At 49.6% G+C, this 21,661-nt stretch overlaps 1 protein-coding gene across 3 annotated transcripts in view; it reads right to left on the reverse strand.

The window, feature by feature from the left end:
* LOC134539562 (E3 ubiquitin-protein ligase goliath-like) overlaps positions 1 to 21,661 on the reverse strand; it is a 241,399-nt gene that overhangs the window by 60,101 nt on the left and 159,637 nt on the right. The window lies entirely within an intron of this gene.

A 21,661-nucleotide genomic window follows, 5' to 3' on the forward strand; every position in this document is an offset into this window, starting at 1 on the left:
CGACTATTTTATACAGTAAGAAACAATACCGGCATTTTCGTGGAGTGATTCAAGAACCGAGATCACGATGCGCTGAGCCAATATTCGAACCCGGGTCTTTTAGAATGCGAGTGCAATGTCGCTGCAACCACGTCATCGCGTGGTGTGCTGCGTCAGCGCATGAGTAGTACAGGAATGTATGTTCCGGCACACGAGCTGGAGCGAGATGTGTGGTAGGGTCATGGCCCATAGACCTCTGACGTCACGGCGGCCATCTTAAACTCGATATTACTAAACATTTCCCTATTTCCAAGGACAATTTCATGTTTTATTTCTCAAAAAATAAAAAATAATAAAAAAAAACATTTCGAAAATCGGAATACCTCAAAAGTCTTTTGCCTTTGAAAGAACACAAATTCCTAAAAAAAAAAAAAAAAAAAAAGCTTACATTCTCCATTAACGAGCCTCCCTAAGCCGTCGAGGTCATGACCTTGGCCGTAAACATGAAATTCTTTAAATTTTGATTAAAAATTCCGATAAATTCCCAAAAGTATAAAACAATTGTTTACTTGAAAGCTACAATTGTCCAAGTGCTCCAACATCTCCAACAAATCAGATTTCGTAAAACAAAACAATCGCTTTTAAAAACCAAATATAATTAGTTTTTAAAATTTATTCACATACAGAGGGCTTCGCTAGACATCACGGAGAAGAAAATTCGTCTTGCACGATAGTGTTTCTCAACTGTCCTAAGACATAGTAATCGCCTGAGTAATGAATGTTTTTTTTTGCCTGAAATCCACCTGATGAACGTTTTAATTGATGAAAATTAATTAGTTAATCTAAATTATGGAGTTTTTTCCACTTCAATGTGTTAATGTCGGTGTTGAAACCCCGCACACAGCGACACACCATGTCTGAAGCAGAGCCTCCAACGCTTGCTTGCGAGAGGCAGTCTCGGCTCGGCGACAGTTGGCAGGCCTGAGCCGGCCGCGTGCCAGAAGCCACGTGGTTGGCCGAGAAAGACGGTGCTCCCCTGGTGGTGATTGGACCACTTCCAAACACTGTCACCACGTACACAAATATTTTCTGAGAATCGCGTACCGCAGACTACTGCTACTGAAATATTACCACAACCTTCCCCGTCCCGATATACCTTTATGTATGCCAGCGCGATTAAAACTTCACGGTTCAATATTTTTTTCCACAGCACTTGTTATATTAAACGTTATCTTAGTAACATATTATTATATAATTTTGACTGTGAGAAAACGCAGCATTAAATTGAATGCATATAAAACAATTGTTTTCAAGAAGATTGTAGGCTGTGCCGAAAGAGTTTTTATTAAATATTTTAAAATTAAAACAAGAAAAAACATTTTAACATATGCGTTTTTGTTTTAATTGTACCTTATTGAAAGAAAATGGTTGTCTGTAAAGTCGGTTTACGGACGATAATTTTACGTGATAACGTCCTTTATAAACAGTTGACAAAACTTCACGTGCAGGTTGTGTGCTGTCGCTGTCTCTCTTCTACTCGGACGCATCGGCCGACGGAGTGGGAGAGAGATAGATGCGTACAAGCCGATCGTGCCTCTCTGTCGCTTGTTCCGCGCTCTCGCTTGCACGCTCGGCTCAGGCGGAACGTGACAATGAGTCGTGCCTTTTCGTGCGTGCAGCCGGCGTATATCGATTAATAAGACGTTAAAAAAAACGGCTGATATTCTCAGTAACGAACGACCACAAAAGAAACCCTGATTGCCAAAATTTACATTGGGAAAGTTAACGACATTCAGGCTGAAGGTCGCGTGTAGATCCAGCGCAGTCCTCGGCTTCCCAAAGACAACAAGAGCGTCAGAGACGGCGGTGTCTGGGGCAAGGCTGTCAGAGGAAGCCCTTGCTGGGGGGATGCCAGCAGCCTTGCTCGACGCCTTGCTCCGGCCTCAGCCGGGCCTACAGGAGGTCACGTGGAGTAACAGGCGGTTTGCCTTAACATGAATTCGTCAATCGAATTTGCCTAAAGTAATTTCGCCTAAAGGCGTTTTGCCTAAATTCGAATTGCCTAACGGCGATTTGCCTAAAGGCGATTTGCCTAAAGGCGATTTGCCTAAAGGCGATTTGCCTAACGGCGTTTTCCCTAACAGAGTTCTGCCTGACGGCGATTTGCCTGACGGCGATTTGCCTGACGGCGATTTTCCTAACGGCGTTTTGCCTTAACTCCAATTTGCCAAATGGCGTTTTGCCTAAAAGCGATTTGCCTAATGGCAATTTTCCTAACGGCGATTTTCCTAACGGTGTTTTGCCTAACTCAGATTTGCCAAATGGCGTTTTGCCTAACAGCGATTTGCCTAACGGCGATTTGCCTAACGGCGATTTTCCTAACGGTGTTTTGCCTAATTGTGTTTTGCTAAACGGCGTTTTGCCTAAAATTAGGCAAAACGCCTTTAGGCAAAACGACACATGCCCGGTCGCGTGACCGCAGATCTCGCGAAGTCCCGAGCCTCGCTGTTCGCTCGCTTCTGTCCGACTGCACACGTTCTTGCGAGCAATCTCCCCACGCAATCCATAGTGTTGCGTACATTTTCAGTCAAACATTTTTTCCCCCCCAGAAGTTTTTAAATTCTCATTCCGCGCCAAATTATTACCTACTGTGACCAAAACAATTGCTACGCAACCACAAATATCACGATTATTGAAAAAATTACAAATAAAATCAAATGTAAGGGTAAAATTATTTAGAAGATTTACAAGTCAAAAAAAAATTAATCGGGTGATTTGACTAGAAGTACTGTATAAAAATTACTTTGCTAACTTTGATAGTAATGTGAGGAGATGGTTAGTTAAGGAAATAACTTGCTAAGCTTACAAAGTAATTTTTTTACATTGTGAATAGTCAAAATTAACCGATTAAAAATTGTTGTATAAGTCGTGCAAAGAATTACCCCCCCCCCCCCTCCTAAGTATAGGATGCTAGATTTTATTTTGAATGGTTAGTAGTATAGGAATAGTGGACCGACATCTGGTTCATGGTTGCGGTGCCAGCCGCCATCTTGGATTGTAACGAAACGCGGGACATTTTGATAGAAAATTTACTCAAATATCCTCAAAAACGACTAAAACATCCTCAATGACTAAAGGTGTCCTTATTACGATGGAAAAATTCCCCATTTTTAGGGGAAAATTCCCATATTTTCCCTCAAAAATATTCTTCGAAGGGGCAATTTTCCTCATAGAGGCAGTTTTCCTCAGAAGCCCCATCAGACTGTAACTTTGTAAACCTTTCAATTTGACCGAAGATTTCCGATGTAAATCCAATAATGCAACAAATTATTTATTTTTTCAACGTCTCATTACTGAATTAATCACAGTCCTAAGCTCAACCTCTGGCAAGTGTATAGAATTTTTTTAAAAAAATATATAAAAATTAAAAAATACTAATAAAATTTAAATAAAATCACATCATGACCATTCGAGTCCACATTTCGAATCTCAACGAGGTCATTAAATTGAAAATGACGACAGGTCCTGCCTCTTATGTCCGCTATCCGTTAGTACCGGCCGGTGACGCTAGGACGAGCGACTGTCGCGCCAGCAATTTATTGCACAACTGAAACTTTCCAGGTTTAACTGCACTGCTACTGGCTACTTAATGATACGGTTTGCATTTATATCACAAAAACTCATTTCATTTGTCTTGGCTGTCAAAATCGTAAAAACATTTGAGAATTTCGAAATGCCAGGTAAAATTAATATTTTCTGAAAGAAATTCAAAACCATTTCTTGAAGTGGCCAGTGACCTTTGAGTTAAACCTAAAAAAGGTTCAGTTCTGCAATAAATTAAATTCTCCTCATTTGTACAACCCAAAAACGTTAAAAACGTAACTTGGCAGCTAATTATGCAAAAAGTATGCGCTGTATATATATTTTCTTCATTTCGTGGAAGTTAAAAATTGAAAAAGTCTACAAGTTCATCTGTAATTACTGTAAATATAAAATCTTGACCTGAAATGGGGGGGGGGGCACCCCTTTAACACATGGTCACGTGACAAGCGACGATACCACTGCAAGGCGCCCTACCTAGCTAACAGTCTCCCGCCACCTCGCTTCTGTCCCACTGTGGAAAAATATTTTGAAACAGCCCCGTTCGTAGGAGTCTTTATTTGTCTTCCATCTCCTGGACCTTGAAACGAACCTCGCAAGACCGGTCCCGGCCAAGGAGGTAGTGGAGAGAAAACAGCTGGAGGGGCCACAGGCGGGTCACGGCGGACAAGACAGAGAGACAAGAGGAGTGGCTGGCAAGCAGTCACTGCGTCCTCCACTGATGGTTGACTCCTCGCAGTCCTTGACTTGGGTAAAGTAATTACGACTGCAGCATATTTCCCTACGAGCAAGGCTATGCAAAAAGCCACAAAATGAATTATTATACCCTCTATGTTAGATCTATTTGTTGTGATTTCAACATACTTATTTTAAACTTTTATTAAGTAATTGGTTTTTAGCATGATAACGTCTTATAAATCTATGAACGCCGGCTGCACGCACGAAAAAGGCATGACTCATTGCCACGTTCCGCCTGAGCCGAGCGTGCAAGAAGCGGCCAACCACCGTGCGAAAAAATCTTCTATAATATCAAACAGGTTAAGGCGGGCTTTTCAAAAACAGCAATTTAATTTTTTTTATTTATTTGTCCAATTTCGTCATTTCAAATTAACAATTTATGGACATTGATTTGATTCCAGTTAATTTCTATAACTAATTGTTCGTGAATATATCTAAACAAATTATTTAAATTAAATTGCAAAATCTGTAAATAATATTTGAAAATTAAAAAGTATGCAATTTTTCATCAGTGTTTTCTTATGACGTAATCATGCAAATTTATCGTCCGTAAACCGACTTTACAGACAACCCCCCCCCCTTTTTTTTTGCATCAATTGTTATGGACAAATTTTAATTTGGCTCATTAATTGTGCTAGAACACGAAATAAAAATGTTCTAAGCATACATTTCGGGCTCTAGTTTCACTAGTATTTTTTTAAGTAACGAAACACGGGTTCTTGAATCTTCTAAATCTGGATAATCAATCGGTGGATAAACTCATGAAATTTGGCCAACTCACCAGGTGGTGAAAACACTCAGACAGTAGCCGACAGCCAATGAGAGTCGACGTATCATCTAGCTGGACGGTCACAGGCTTCCACATAGCTGCAGTTGGTTTACTGTCGAGTGACTCAGGAGAAACCATTGTCCCTGCGGCTGCGCGGGCTGCCTCGTCAGCTGCCGACCGCTGACTTGGCCGAGAGCTCGTTCCACGATTATTCAGTTTCCACGCCTCGTGCTCGGCTTGTTTCACGCACGCACTGCCCCCTCCCCCTAAACTGCTGTTCCCCAACCAGTCACGACGCTACACTTCCAACTGCGCGTGAATACGAGATCTTCAGTTTTTGAAGTGCAAACTTCTATGGGAAGGTTTTGATAGGGAGTAAATTCATGTAAGTCGTCATCGACATGGTCACGTGACGTGTTAACGATAACACTATATCTGTTCCTATTAGTATAACTTATTGCACTTTTAAATCTTAAGTATACGATCGATTACTGTGCAGTAAAAAGTGAGTATAAAATATATTAATATTCTCATATAGATATATAGTTTGAATAACAAAGAAAACGTAGTCTTTGTAGCAATATAACCTAAAAATTAAGAACATCATTATTTATTTTTTTAGTAAGTACCTACAATTACTATGCAATGCGTATTTTATAGTAATTTAGGAGTTATTTTAGGTATTAACGTGATAAAACAAATTTGCTGTGTGATATTTTTTTTCGTAAAAATAGATAAAAATGTCTCTGATTTTTATCAAAAAATATTTTCTTATAATAAATTTGTTGTGTGATAATATTTTTTCGTAAAATTTTCGAATACGTTTTCACTTCTGCCGGCAGTCCTCATGACTGATTTGAAAAATTTGTTTATATAGTTGTCACACGTATCTTATGATCAATTGGGTATACACTCGCTCACTCACCAGCATTGTTATCATACGTTCCAGCTCTTGGAGCTCTTTCGGAAATAGTTGCACGAGCGAGGGAAAATAAATAAATCATAAGAACTCAAAAACAATTACATAAAATGTATAGAATACTGGGGAAATAATAAAAAAAACCAGCCTGGGGTTGCGGGTCAGCGATTGTTGACATAAAAAAACATCATAAATAATAAGTTAAAAAGGGGGTTGTCTGTAAAGTCGGTTTACGGACGATAATTCTACGTGATAACATCATAAGAAAACATTGATGAAAAATTGCATAATTTTTAATTTTCAAATATTATTTACAGTTTTTTGCAAATTTAATTTCAATAATTAGTTTAAATATAATCACGAACAATTAGTCAAAAAGCACGCTCGGCTCAGGCGGAACGTGACAATTTTTCATGCGTGCAGCCGGCGTTCATCGATTTATAAGTAAAGACCTGAAAAATTCGCGGATTCATTTCGTGTTATGCTAAAATTCAAATAATTATACCTTCGTGATGCTTCTGCCATTTGTTTCTCTGTTAATCTGGAGGACTGAGGGCCAATTAGAGACCCTCACTCATAGAAGTGTCGAATCACAGGCCACCCAGTCGAGACGACTCACAAGTCAGCAGCCAATGAACAGTTGGCATTTGCCCGAGTGTGTAGAGGATATTGGAGTCTATCCTGAAGGTCATTGAACCCGCGAATTTTTCCCGTCTCTATTTATAAGACGTTATCACGTCAAAAACGACTTGGATCAAAAGGTGGACCGGTGCTGAATAACTAGTGGGGTGGTCAGCAAAGAAGCCACAAAGGAGTAGGACTATCCTATTTGAAAATTGTGAATGTGAACAGTAGCACTGTGTCGTGTGTAGTTGCTAACTGCAGATGTGCGCGACTGTCTTTGTTTATGTTCCCCGCCCTTTTCAGGGAGAAATTGGGGGGGGGGGGGGGGAACAGTTCGAACAGAAGTTGCCACACCAGAGGCTAAAAATAAATATAGGCCTATACGTTCACTTTTATTTTTTTTTTGCGCAAACACAAATATTCCCGAGTCGGAACGGGTCCGCAGAGCAAAGCGAGCGACACGAATGAAATGTTCCCACAGGGGAACATTTCACGCCCGGTCTTTGTTTATGTTGTTGTTTTTCGACCGAGCACGTCAACTGCAGCTGGCGTGTTGTTTACACTGTAAACACCGCGAGCATGATCGAGGTGTACCAGGGGAGGGAGGGGGGGGGGGGAACTCAGCCACCTACAGGGAAGGCAAAGCCTCACATACTCCCGAGCTGGTGGTCGCACGAGACATCAAACACCCCCGCATGGTAGACTCTTTTTCCACTCTGTCCAACTCTTCTTCCAGATCCATCCTTCTGTCTCCCGTAACCAACCTGCACGCATAATGCCCAGGGTTTTCCTTGTGTCTATGCATGTTTCACCTGGGCCCAACTTATCTAGTCTTAGTCTAGTATAGTCAGTGAGGGGAGTTAGTCATGGCGCCAATCGCAGCCATGGCTGGCCAATCCCCTCCTAGCACATGATGCATGCTACCTCTCCTGCATGGCTAACACCCTGCATGATTAGAGCGTATGGGCTTCGGCCTGAGAAGCACTTAAGTCTCCCTCCCCTAACCCGGACCCCTCCCAAACACACTTAGCTTTTAGTTAGGTTAGGAAAAAAAATCAGGTAGCTTCCCAGAAGCCAAACTTCGAGACAGCTACCCTCGACACAGTCATACTGGTGACTCGTTCGTTACTTCTAAGGAAACGACAGGTGCTGCATTTAACAATGTGGAAGGCAGTAGTACATCGTTCCGAGATTTGACCCAGCGCAGGTATCTTGTTATTTTCTGTACCCCAAATATATCAATTAAAACAAAAACGTGAGCGTAATAAACAAGAGTCCAGGGCCACTGTATCAGGAAGTGGACCATCAAGTAATGCACACTTTCACGCACTCAAACTACCAGTGGACATAGACTCCAGACTCACGTCATAAAGTGCACTATTTTTTGTACTGCAATGCCTTTGCACCCAATACACAGAGAGAAAAAAACCTTGTAATAATAAGAAAATAATATGGATATTGGTCGGCGTAATATTTCTTTCTAGCATAAGAAAAAGCACAAAAACACTTCTCAACTAATTTAAACAGGAAATACACTACTTGCGTGTTAAATCAATCAAGCTTCAGCTTTATAAATACACCAAAATATTAAATTTACTACTGCTGTAATTTTAGTGTAACTAAAACAAATTTTAACAAATATTTTCCAAAAAAATTATTTGAAATATAACAATATATATTTAAGCTGTCAGCTTCTTCTTTCATAAATACACTGTGCATCCTTGATTCATCTACTCCCCTGTGAAGTGGCACTGTTTCCCTGATCCATATACTCCCCTGTGAAGTGGCGCTAAGTTTCCCTGATCCATATACTCGCCCGTGAAGTGGCGCTAAGTTTCCCTGATACATATACTCGCCCGTGAAGTGGCGCTATGTTTCCCTGATCCATATACTCGCCCGTGAAGTGGCGCTATGTTTCCCTGATCCATATGCTCGCCCGAGAAGTGGCGCTATGTTTCCCTGATCCATCTGCTCGCCCGTGAAGTCCCTGATCCATATACTCGCCCGAGAAGTGGCGCTATGTTTCCCTGATCCATATACTCGCCCGTGAAGTGGCGCTATGTTTCCCTGATCCATCTGCTCGCCCGTGAAGTCCCTGATCCATATGCTCGCCCGAGAAGTGGCGCTATGTTTCCCTGATCCATATGCTCGCCCGTGAAGTCCCTGATCCATATACTCGCCCGTGAAGTGGCGCTATGTTTCCCTGATCCATCTGCTCGCCCGTGAAGTCCCTGATCCATATGCTCGCCCGTGAAGTGGCGCTATGTTTCCCTGATCCATCTGCTCGCCCGTGAAGTGGCGCTATGTTTCCCTGATCCATCTGCTCGCCCGTGAAGTCCCTGATCCATATGCTCGCCCGAGAAGTGGCGCTATGTTTCCCTGATCCATATACTCGCCCGTGAAGTGGCGCTATGTTTCCCTGATCCATCTGCTCGCCCGTGAAGTCCCTGATCCATATGCTCGCCCGAGAAGTGGCGCTATGTTTCCCTGATCCATATACTCGCCCGTAAAGTGGCGCTATGTTTCCCTGATCCATCTGCCCGCCCGTGAAGTCCCTGATCCATATGCTCGCCCGAGAAGTGGCGCTATGTTTCCCTGATCCATATGCTCGCCCGAGAAGTGGCGCTATGTTTCCCTGATCCATCTGCTCGCCCGTGAAGTGGCGCTATGTTTCCCTGATCCATCTGCTCGCACGTGAAGTGGCGCTATGTTTACCTGATCCATCTGCTCGCCCGTGAAGTCCCTGATCCATATGCTCGCCCGAGAAGTGGCGCTATGTTTCCCTGATCCATATACTCGCCCGTGAAGTGGCGCTATGTTTCCCTGATCCATCTGCTCGCCCGTGAAGTCCCTGATACATATGCTCGCCCGAGAAGTGGCGCTATGTTTCCCTGATCCATATACTAACCCGTGAAGTGGCGCTATGTTTCCCTGATCCATCTGCTCGCCCGTGAAGTCCCTGATCCATATGCTCGCCCGAGAAGTGGCGCTATGTTTCCCTGATCCATCTGCTCGCCCGTGAAGTGGCGCTATGTTTCCCTGAAGCCATCTGCTCGCCCATGAAGTGGCGCTATGTTTCCCTGATCCATATACTCGCCCGTGAAGTGGCGCTATGTTTCCCTGATCCATCTGCTCGCCCGTGAAGTCCCTGATCCATATACTCGCCTGTGAAGTGGCGCTATGTTTCCCTGATCCATATGCTCGCCCGAGAAGTGGCGCTATGTTTCCCTGATCCATCTGCTCGCCCGTGAAGTGGCGCTATGTTTCCCTGATCCATCTGCTCGCCCGTGAAGTCCCTGATCCATATGCTCGCCCGTAAAGTGGCGCTATGTTTCCCTGATCCATCTGCTCGCCCGTGAAGTCCCTGATCCATATGCTCGCCCGTGAAGTGGCGCTATGTTTCCCTGATCCATCTGCTCGCCCGTGAAGTGGCGCTATGTTTCCCTGATCCATCTGCTTACCCGTGAAGTCCCTGATCCATATACTCGCCCGTGAAGTGGCGCTATGTTTCCCTGATCCATATGCTCGCCCGAGAAGTGGCGCTATGTTTCCCTGATCCATCTGCTCGCCCGTGAAGTGGCGCTATGTTTCCCTGATCCATATGCTCGCCCGTGAAGTGGCGCTATGTTTCCCTGATCCATCTGCTCGCCCGTGAAGTCCCGGATCCATATGCTCGGCCGAGAAGTGGCGCTATGTTTCCCTGATCCATATACTCGCCCGTGAAGTCCCTGATCCATATGCTCGCCCGTGAAGTGGCGCTATGTTTCCCTGATCCATCTGCTCGCCCGTGAAGTCCCTGATCCATATGCTCGCCCGAGAAGTGGCGCTATGTTTCCCTGATCCATATACTCGCCCGTGAAGTGGCGCTATGTTTCCCCGATCCATCTGCTCGCCCGTGAAGTCCCTGATCCATATGCTCGCCCGAGAAGTGGCGCTATGTTTCCCTGATCCATATACTCGCCCGTGAAGTGGCGCTATGTTTCCCTGATCCATCTGCCCGCCCGTGAAGTCCCTGATCCATATGCTCGCCCGAGAAGTGGCGCTATGTTTCCCTGATCCATATGCTCGCCCGAGAAGTGGCGCTAGGTTTCCCTGATCCATCTGCTCGCCCGTGAAGTCCCTGATCCATATGCTCGCCCGTGAAGTGGCGCTATGTTTCCCTGATCCATCTGCTCGCCCGTGAAGTCCCTGATCCATATGCTCGCCCGTGAAGTGGCGCTATGTTTCCCTGATCCATCTGCTCGCCCGTAAAGTCCCTGATCCATATGCTCGCCCGTGAAGTGGCGCTATGTTTCCCTGATCCATCTGCTCGCCCGTGAAGTGGCGCTATGTTTCCCTGATCCATCTGCTCGCCCGTGAAGTCCCTGATCCATATCCTCGCCCGTGAAGTGGCGCTATGTTTCCCTGATCCATATGCTCGCCCGAGAAGTGGCGCTATGTTTCCCTGATCATCTGCTCGCCCGTGAAGTGGCGCTATGTTTCCCTGATCCATCTGCTCGCCCGTGAAGTGGCGTTATGTTTCCCTGATCCATCTGCTCGCCCGTGAAGTCCCTGATCCATATGCTCGCCCGAGAAGTGGCGCTATGTTTCCCTAATCCATATGCTCCCCCGAGAAGTGGCGCTATGTTTCCCTAATCCATATACTCCCCCGTGAAGTGGCGCTATGTTTCCCTGATCCATCTGCTCGCCCGTGAAGTCCCTGATCCATATGCTCGCCCGAGAAGTGGCGCTATGTTTCCCTGATCCATATACTCGCCCGTGAAGTGGCGCTATGTTTCCCTGATCCATCTGCCCGCTCGTGAAGTCCCTGATCCATATGCTCGCCCGAGAAGTGGCGCTATGTTTCCCTGATCCATATGCTCGCCCGAGAAGTGGCGCTATGTTTCCCTGATCCATCTGCTCGCCCGTGAAGTCCCTGATCCATATGCTCGCCCGTGAAGTGGCGCTAAGTTTCCCTGATCCATCTGCTCGCCCGTGAAGTCCCTGATCCATATGCTCGCCCGTGAAGTGGCGCTATGTTTCCCTGATCCATCTGCTCGCCCGTGAAGTGGCGCTATGTTTCCCTGATCCATCTGCTTACCCGTGAAGTCCCTGATCCATATACTCGCCCGTGAAGTGGCGCTATGTTTCCCTGATCCATATGCTCGCCCGTGAAGTGGCGCTATGTTTCCCTGATCCATCTGCTCGCCCGTGAAGTGGCGCTATGTTTCCCTGATCCATCTGCTCGCCCGTGAAGTGGCGCTATGTTTCCCTGATCCATCTGCTCGCCCGTGAAGTCCCTGATCCATATGCTCGCCCGAGAAGTGGCGCTATGTTTCCCTGATCCATATACTCGCCCGTGAAGTGGCGCTATGTTTCCCTGATCCATCTGCTCGCCCGTGAAGTCCCTGATCCATATGCTCGCCCGAGAAGTGGCGCTATGTTTCCCTGATCCATATACTCGCCCGTGAAGTGGCGCTATGTTTCCCTGATCCATCTGCTCGCCCGTGAAGTCCCTGATCCATATGCTCGCCCGAGAAGTGGCGCTATGTTTCCCTGATCCATCTGCTCGCCCGTGAAGTGGCGCTATGTTTCCTGATCCATCTGCTCGCCCGTGAAGTGGCGCTATGTTTCCCTGATCCATATACTCGCCCGTGAAGTGGCGCTATGTTTCCCTGATCCATCTGCTCGCCCGTGAAGTCCCTGATCCATATGCTCGCCCGTGAAGTGGCGCTATGTTTCCTTGATCCATCTGCTCGCCCGTGAAGTGGCGCTATGTTTCCCTGATCCATCTGCTCGCCCGTGAAGTCCCTGATCCATATGCTCGCCCGAGAAGTGGCGCTATGTTTCCCTGATCCATATACTCGCCCGTGAAGTGGCGCTATGTTTCCCTGATCCATCTGCCCGCCTGTGAAGTCCCTGATCCATATGCTCGCCCGAGAAGTGGCGCTATGTTTCCCTGATCCATATGCTCGCCAGAGAAGTGGCGCTATGTTTCCCTGATCCATCTGCTCGCCCGTGAAGTGGCGCTATGTTTCCCTGATCCATCTGCTCGCCCGTGAAGTGGCGCTATGTTTCCCTGATCCATCTGCTCGCCCGTGAAGTCCCTGATCCATATGCTCGCCCGAGAAGTGGCGCTATGATTCCCTGATCCATATACTCGCCCGTGAAGTGGCGCTATGTTTCCCTGATCCATCTGCTCGCCCGTGAAGTCCCTGATCCATATGCTCACCCGAGAAGTGGCGCTATGTTTCCCTGATCCATATACTCGCCCGTGAAGTGGCGCTATGTTTCCCTGATCCATCTGCTCGCCCGTGAAGTCCCTGATCCATATGCTCGCCCGAGAAGTGGCGCTATGTTTCCCTGATCCATCTGCTCGCCCGTGAAGTGGCGCTATGTTTCCCTGATCCATCTACTCGCCCGTGAAGTGGCGCTATGTTTACCTGATCCATATACTCGCCTGTGAAGTGGCGCTATGTTTCCCTGATCCATCTGCTCGCCCGTGAAGTCCCTGATCCATATACTCGCCCGTGAGTGGCGCTATGTTTCCCTGATCCATATGCTCGCCCGAGAAGTGGCGCTATGTTTCCCTGATCCATCTGCTCGCCCGTGAAGTGGCGCTATGTTTCCCTGTTCCATCTGCTCGCCCGTGAAGTCCCTGATCCATATGCTCGCCCGAGAAGTGGCGCTATGTTTCCCTGATCCATATACTCGCCCGTGAAGTGGCGCTATGTTTCCCTGATCCATCTGCTCGCTCGTGAAGTCCCTGATCCATATGCTCGCCCGAGAAGTGGCGCTATGTTTCCCTGATCCATATACTCGCCCGTGAAGTGGCGCTATGTTTCCCTGATCCACCTGCTCGCGCGTGAAGTCCCTGATCCATATGCTCGCCCGAGAAGTGGCGCTATGTTTCCCTGATCCATCTGCTCGCCCGTGAAGTGGCGCTATGTTTCCCTGATCAATCTGCTCGCCCGTGAAGTGGCGCTATGTTTCCCTGATCCATATACTCGCCCGTGAAGTGGCGCTATGTTTCCCTGATCCATCTGCTCGCCCGTGAAGTCCCTGATCCATATACTCGCCCGTGAAGTGGCGCTATGTTTCCCTGATCCATATGCTCGCCCGAGAAGTGGCGCTATGTTTCCCTGATCCATCTGCTCGCCCGTGAAGTGGCGCTATGTTTCCCTGATCCATATACTAGCCCATGAAGTGGCGCTATGTTTCCCTGATCCATCTGCTCGCCCGTGAAGTCCCTGATCCATATACTCGCCCGTAAAGTGGCGCTATGTTTCCCTGATCCATATGCTCGCCCGAGAAGTGGCGCTTTGTTTCCCTGATCCATCTGCTCGCCCGTGAAGTGGCGCTATGTTTCCCTGATCCATCTGCTCGCCCGTGAAGTGGCGCTATGTTTCCCTGATTCATATACTCGCCCGTGAAGTGGCGCTATGTTTCCCTGATCCATATGCTCGCCCGTGAAGTGGCGCTATGTTTCCCTGATCCATCTGCTCGCCCGTGAAGTGGCGCTATGTTTCCCTGATCCATATACTCGCCCGAGAAGTGGCGCTATGTTTCCCTGATCCATATACTCGCCCGTGAAGTGGCGCTATGTTTCCCTGATCCATATGCTCGCCCGAGAAGTGGCGTTATGTTTCCCTGATCCATCTGCTCGCCCGTGAAGTGGCGCTATGTTTCCCTGATCCATATACTCGCCCGTGAAGTGGCGCTATGTTTCCCTGATCCATCTGCTCGCCCGTGAAGTCCCTGATCCATATACTAGCCCGTAAAGTGGCGCTATGTTTCCCTGATCCATATGCTCGCCCGAGAAGTGGCGCTATGTTTCCCTGATCCATCTGCTCGCCCGTGAAGTGGCGCTATGTTTCCCTGATCCATCTGCTCGCCCGTGAAGTGGCGCTATGTTTCCCTGATCCATATACTCGCCCGTGAAGTGGCGCTATGTTTCCCTGATCCATATGTTCGCCCGAGAAGTCCCTGATCCATATGCTCGCCCGTGAAGTGGCGCTATGTTTCCCTGATCCATCTGCTCGCCCGTGAAGTGGCGCTATGTTTCCCTGATCCATATACTCGCCCGAGAAGTGGCGCTATGTTTCCCTGATCCATATACTCGCCCGTGAAGTGGCGCTATGTTTCCCTGATCCATCTGCTCGCCCGTGAAGTGGCGCTATGTTTCCCTGATCCATATACTCGCCCGTGAAGTGGCGCTATGTATCCCTGATCCATATGCTCGCCCGAGAAGTCCCTGATCCATATGCTCGCCCGTGAAGTGGCGCTATGTTTCCCTGATCCATCTGCTCGCCCGTGAAGTGGCGCTATGTTTCCCTGATCCATATACTCGCCCGTGAAGTGGCGCTATGTTTCCCTGATCCATATGCTCGCCCGAGAAGTCCCTGATCCATATGCTCGCCCGTGAAGTGGCGCTATGTTTCCCTGATCCATCTGCTCGCCCGTGAAGTGGCGCTATGTTTCCCTGATCCATATACTCGCCCGAGAAGTGGCGCTATGTTTCCCTGATCCATATACTCGCCCGTGAAGTGGCGCTATGTTTCCCTGATCCATATGCTCGCCCGAGAAGTGGCGCTATATTTCCCTGATCCATCTGCTCGCCCGTGAAGTGGCGCTATGTTTCCCTGATCCATATACTCGCCCGTGAAGTGGCGCTATGTTTCCCTGATCCATCTGCTCGCCCGTGAAGTCCCTGATCCATATACTAGCCCGTAAAGTGGCGCTATGTTTCCCTGATCCATATGCTCGCCCGAGAAGTGGTGCTATGTTTCCCTGATCCATCTGCTCGCCCGTGAAGTGGCGCTATGTTTCCCTGATCAATCTGCTCGCCCGTGAAGTGGCGCTATGTTTCCCTGATCCATATACTCGCCCGTGAAGTGGCGCTATGTTTCCCTGATCCATATGCTCGCCCGAGAAGTCCCTGATCCATATGCTCGCCCGTGAAGTGGCGCTATGTTTCCCTGATCCATCTGCTCGCCCGTGAAGTGGCGCTATGTTTCCCTGATCCATATACTCGCCCGAGAAGTGGCGCTATGTTTCCCTGATCCATATACTCGCCCGTGAAGTGGCGCTATGTTTCCCTGATCCATCTGCTCGCCCGTGAAGTGGCGCTATGTTTCCCTGATCCATATACTCGCCCGTGAAGTGGCGCTATGTTTCCCTGATCCATATGCTCGCCCGAGAAGTCCCTGATCCATATGCTCGCCCGTGAAGTGGCGCTATGTTTCCCTGATCCATCTGCTCGCCCGTGAAGTGGCGCTATGTTTCCCTGATCCATATGCTCGCCCGAGAAGTGGCGCTATGTTTCCCTGATCCATCTGCTCGCCCGTGAAGTGGCGCTATGTTTCCCTGATCCATATACTCGCCCGTGAAGTGGCGCTATGTTTCCCTGATCCATATGCTCGCCCGAGAAGTCCCTGATCCATATGCTCGCCCGTGAAGTGGCGCTATGTTTCCCTGATCCATCTGCTCGCCCGTGAAGTGGCGCTGTGTTTCCCTGATCCATATACTCGCCCGAGAAGTGGCGCTATGTTTCCCTGATCCATCTGCTCGCCCGTGAAGTGGCGCTATGTTTCCCTGATCCATATACTCGCCCGTGAAGTGGCGCTATGTTTCCCTGATCCATATGCTCGCCCGAGAAGTGGCGCTATGTTTCCCTGATCCATCTGCTCGCCCGTGAAGTGGCGCTATGTTTCCCTGATCCATATACTCGCCCGTGAAGTGGCGATATGTTTCCCTGATCCATCTGCTCGCCCGTGAAGTCCCTGATCCATATACTCGCCCGTGAAGTGGCGCTATGTTTCCCTGATCCTTATGCTCGCCCGAGAAGTGGTGCTATGTTTCCCTGATCCATCTGCTCGCCCGTGAAGTGGCGCTATGTTTCCCTGATCCATCTGCTCGCCCGTGAAGTGGCGCTATGTTTCCCTGATCCATATACTCGCCTGTGAAGTGGCGCTATGTTTCCCTGATCCATCTGCTCGCCCGTGAAGTCCCTGATCCATATGCTCGCCCGTGAAGTGGCGCTATGTTTCCCTGATCCATATACTCGCCCGTGAAGTGGCGCTATGTTTCCCTGATCCACCTGCTCGCCCTTGAAGTCCCTGATCCATATGCTCGCCCGAGAAGTGGCGCTGTTTCCCTGATCCATCTGCTCGCCCGTGAAGTGGCGCTATGTTTCCCTGATCAATCTGCTCGCCCGTGAAGTGGCGCTATGTTTCCCTGATCCATATACTCGCCCGTGAAGTGGCGCTATGTTTCCCTGATCCATCTGCTCGCCCGTGAAGTCCCTGATCCATATACTCGCCCGTGAAGTGGCGCTATGTTTCCCTGATCCATATGCTCGCCCGAGAAGTGGCGCTATGTTTCCCTGATCCATCTGCTCGCCCGTGAAGTGGCGCTATGTTTCCCTGATCCATATACTCGCCCGTGAAGTGGCGCTATGTTTCCCTGATCCATCTGCTCGCCCGTGAAGTCCCTGATCCATATACTCGCCCGTAAAGTGGCGCTATGTTTCCCTGATCCATATGCTCGCCCGAGAAGTGGCGCTATGTTTCCCTGATCCATCTGCTCGCCCGTGAAGTGGCGCTATGTTTCCCTGATCCATCTGCTCGCCCGTGAAGTGGCGCTATGTTTCCCTGATCCATATACTCGCCCGTGAAGTGGCGCTATGATTCCCTGATCCATATGCTCGCCCGAGAAGTCCCTGATCCATATGCTCGCCCGTGAAGTGGCGCTATGTTTCCCTGATCCATCTGCTCGCCCGTGAAGTGGCGCTATGTTTCCCTGATCCATATACTCGCCCGAGAAGTGGCGCTATGTTTCCCTGATCCATATACTCGCCCGTGAAGTGGCGCTATGTTTCCCTGATCCATATGCTCGCCCGAGAAGTGGCGCTATGTTTCCCTGATCCATCTGCTCGCCCGTGAAGTGGCGCTATGTTTCCCTGATCCATATACTCGCCCGTGAAGTGGCGCTATGTTTCCCTGATCCATCTGCTCGCCCGTGAAGTCCCTGATCCATATACTAGCCCGTAAAGTGGCGCTATGTTTCCCTGATCCATATGCTCGCCCGAGAAGTGGCGCTATGTTTCCCTGATCCATCTGCTCGCCCGTGAAGTGGCGCTATGTTTCCCTGATCAATCTGCTCGCCCGTGAAGTGGCGCTATGTTTCCCTGATCCAAATACTCGCCCGTGAAGTGGCGCTATGTTTCCCTGATCCATATGCTCGCCCGAGAAGTCCCTGATCCATATGCTCGCCCGTGAAGTGGCGCTATGTTTCCCTGATCCATCTGCTCGCCCGTGAAGTGGCGCTATGTTTCCCTGATCCATATACTCGCCCGAGAAGTGGCGCTATGTTTCCCTGATCCATATACTCGCCCGTGAAGTGGCGCTATGTTTCCCTGATCCATCTGCTCGCCCGTGAAGTGGCGCTATGTTTCCCTGATCCATATACTCGCCCGTGAAGTGGCGCTATGTTTCCCTGATCCATATGCTCGCCCGAGAAGTCCCTGATCCATATGCTCGCCCGTGAAGTGGCGCTATGTTTCCCTGATCCATCTGCTCGCCCGTGAAGTGGCGCTATGTTTCCCTGATCCATATACTCGCCCGAGAAGTGGCGCTATGTTTCCCTGATCCATCTGCTCGCCCGTGAAGTGGCGCTATGTTTCCCTGATCCATATACTCGCCCGTGAAGTGGCGCTATGTTTCCCTGATCCATATGCTCGCCCGAGAAGTGGCGCTATGTTTCCCTGATCCATCTGCTCGCCCGTGAAGTGGCGCTATGTTTCCCTGATCCATATACTCGCCCGTGAAGTGGCGCTATGTTTCCCTGATCCATCTGCTCGCCCGTGAAGTCCCTGATCCATATACTCGCCCGTGAAGTGGCGCTATGTTTCCCTGATCCTTATGCTCGCCCGAGAAGTGGTGCTATGTTTCCCTGATCCATCTGCTCGCCCGTGAAGTGGCGCTATGTTTCCCTGATCCATCTGCTCGCCCGTGAAGTGGCGCTATGTTTCCCTGATCCATATACTCGCCTGTGAAGTGGCGCTATGTTTCCCTGATCCATCTGCTCGCCCGTGAAGTCCCTGATCCATATGCTCGCCCGTGAAGTGGCGCTATGTTTCCCTGATCCATATACTCGCCCGTGAAGTGGCGCTATGTTTCCCTGATCCATCTGCTCGCCCGTGAAGTCCCTGATCCATATACTCGCCCGTGAAGTGGCGCTATGTTTCCCTGATCCATATGCTCGCCCGAGAAGTGGCGCTATGTTTCCCTGATCCATCTGCTCACCCGTGAAGTCCCTGATCCATATGCTCGCCCGAGAAGTGGCGCTATGTTTCCTTGATCCATATGCTCGCCCGTGAAGTCCCTGATCCATATACTCGCCCGTGAAGTGGCGCTATGTTTCCCTGATCCATCTGCTCGCCCGTGAAGTCCCTGATCCATATGCTCGCCCGAGAAGTGGCGCTATGTTTCCCTGATCCAATCGCTCGCCCGTGAAGTCCCTGATCCATATGCTCGCCCGAGAAGTGGCGCTATGTTTCCTTGTTCCATATGCTCGCCCGTGAAGTCCCTGATCCATATACTCGCCCGTGAAGTGGCGCTATGTTTCCCTGATCCATCTGCTCGCCCGTGAAGTCCCTGATCCATATGCTCGCCCGAGAAGTGGCACTATGTTTCCCTGATCCATATGCTAGCCCGTGAAGTCCCTGATCCATATACTCGCCCGTGAAGTGGCGCTATGTTTCCCTGATCCATCTGCTCGCCCGTGAAGTCCCTGATCCATATGCTCGCCCGAGAAGTGGCGCTATGTTTCCCTGATCCATTTGCTAGCCCGTGAAGTCCCTGATCCATATACTCGCCCGTGAAGTGGCGCTATGTTTCCCTGATCCATATGCTCGCCCGAGAAGTGGCGCTATGTTTCCCTGATCCATCTGCTCGCCCGTGAAGTGGCGCTATGTTTCCCTGATCCATCTGCTCGCCCGTGAAGTGGCGCTATGTTAACCTGATCCATCTGCTCGCCCGTGAAGTGGCGCTATGTTTCCCTGATCCATCTGCTCGCCCGTGAAGTGGCGCTATGTTTCCCTGATCCATATGCTAGCCCGTGAAGTCCCTGATCCATATACTCGCCTGTGAAGTGGCGCTATGTTTCCCTGATCCATCTGCTCGCCCGTGAAGTCCCTGATCCATATGCTCGCCCGAGAAGTGGCGCTATGTTTCCCTGATCCATATGGTAGCCCGTGAAGTCCCTGATCCATATACTCGCCCGTGAAGTGGCGCTATGTTTCCCTGATCCATATGCTCGCCCGAGAAGTGGCGCTATGTTTCCCTGATCCATCTGCTCGCCCATGAAGTGGCGCTATGTTTCCCTGATCCATCTGCTCGCCCGTGAAGTGGCGCTATGTTTCCCTGATCCATCTGCTCGCCCGTGAAGTCCCTGATCCATATGCTCGCCCGATAAGTGGCGCTATGTTTCCCTGATCCATATACTCGCCCGTGAAGTGGCGCTATGTTTCCCTGATCCATCTGCTCGCCCGTGAAGTCCCTGATCCATATGCTCGCCCGAGAAGTGGCGCTATGTTTCCCTGATCCATATACTCGCCCGTGAAGTGGCGCTATGTTTCCCTGATCCACCTGCTCGCCCGTGAAGTCCCTGATCCATATGCTCGCCCGAGAAGTTGCGCTATGTTTCCCTGATCCATCTGCTCGCCCGTGAAGTGGCGCTATGTTTCCCTGATCAATCTGCTCGCCCGTGAAGTGGCGCTATGTTTCCCTGATCCATATACTCGCCCGTGAAGTGGCGCTATGTTTCCCTGATCCATCTGCTCGCCCGTGAAGTCCCTGATCCATATACTCGCCCGTGAAGTGGCGCTATGTTTCCCTGATCCATATGCTCGCCCGAGAAGTGGCGCTATGTTTCCCTAATCCATCTGCTCGCCCGTGAAGTGGCGCTATGTTTCCCTGATCCATATACTCGCCCGTGAAGTGGCGCTATGTTTCCCTGATCCATCTGCTCGCCCGTGAAGTCCCTGATCCATATACTCGCCCGTAAAGTGGCGCTATGTTTCCCTGATCCATATGCTCGCCCGAGAAGTGGCGCTATGTTTCCCTGATCCATCTGCTCGCCCGTGAAGTGGCGCTATGTTTCCCTGATCCATCTGCTCGCCCGTGAAGTAGCGCTATGTTTCCCTGATCCATATACTCGCCCGTGAAGTGGCGCTATGTTTCCCTGATCCATATGCTCGCCCGAGAAGTCCCTGATCCATATGCTCGCCCGTGAAGTGGCGCTATGTTTCCATGATCCATCTGCTCGCCCGTGAAGTGGCGCTATGTTTCCCTGATCCATATACTCGCCCGAGAAGTGGCGCTATATTTCCCTGATCCATATACTCGCCCGTGTAGTGGCGCTATGTTTCCCTGATCCATATGCTCGCCCGAGAAGTGGCGCTATGTTTCCCTGATCCATCTGCTCGCCCGTGAAGTGGCGCTATGTTTCCCTGATCCATATACTCGCCCGTGAAGTGGTGCTATGTTTCCCTGATCCATCTGCTCGCCCGTGAAGTCCCTGATCCATATACTCGCCCGTAAAGTGGCGCTATGTTTCCCTGATCCATATGCTCGCCCGAGAAGTGGCGCTATGTTTCCCTGATCCATCTGCTCGCCCGTGAAGTGGCGCTATGTTTCCCTGATCCATCTGCTCGCCCGTGAAGTGGCGCTATGTTTCCCTGATCCATATACTCGCCCGTGAAGTGGCGCTATGTTTCCCTGATCCATATGCTCGCCCGAGAAGTCCCTGATCCATATGCTCGTCCGTGAAGTGGCGCTATGTTTCCCTGATCCATCTGCTCGCCCGTGAAGTGGCGCTATGTTTCCCTGATCCATATACTCGCCCGAGAAGTGGCGCTATGTTTCCCTGATCCATCTGCTCGCCCGTGAAGTGGCGCTATGTTTCCCTGATCCATATACTCGCCCGTGAAGTGGCGCTATGTTTCCCTGATCCATATGCTCGCCCGAGAAGTCCCTGATCCATATGCTCGC

This window comes from Bacillus rossius, chromosome 15, assembly GCF_032445375.1.
Source record: "Bacillus rossius redtenbacheri isolate Brsri chromosome 15, Brsri_v3, whole genome shotgun sequence".
Classification (NCBI taxonomy): domain Eukaryota; kingdom Metazoa; phylum Arthropoda; class Insecta; order Phasmatodea; family Bacillidae; genus Bacillus; species Bacillus rossius.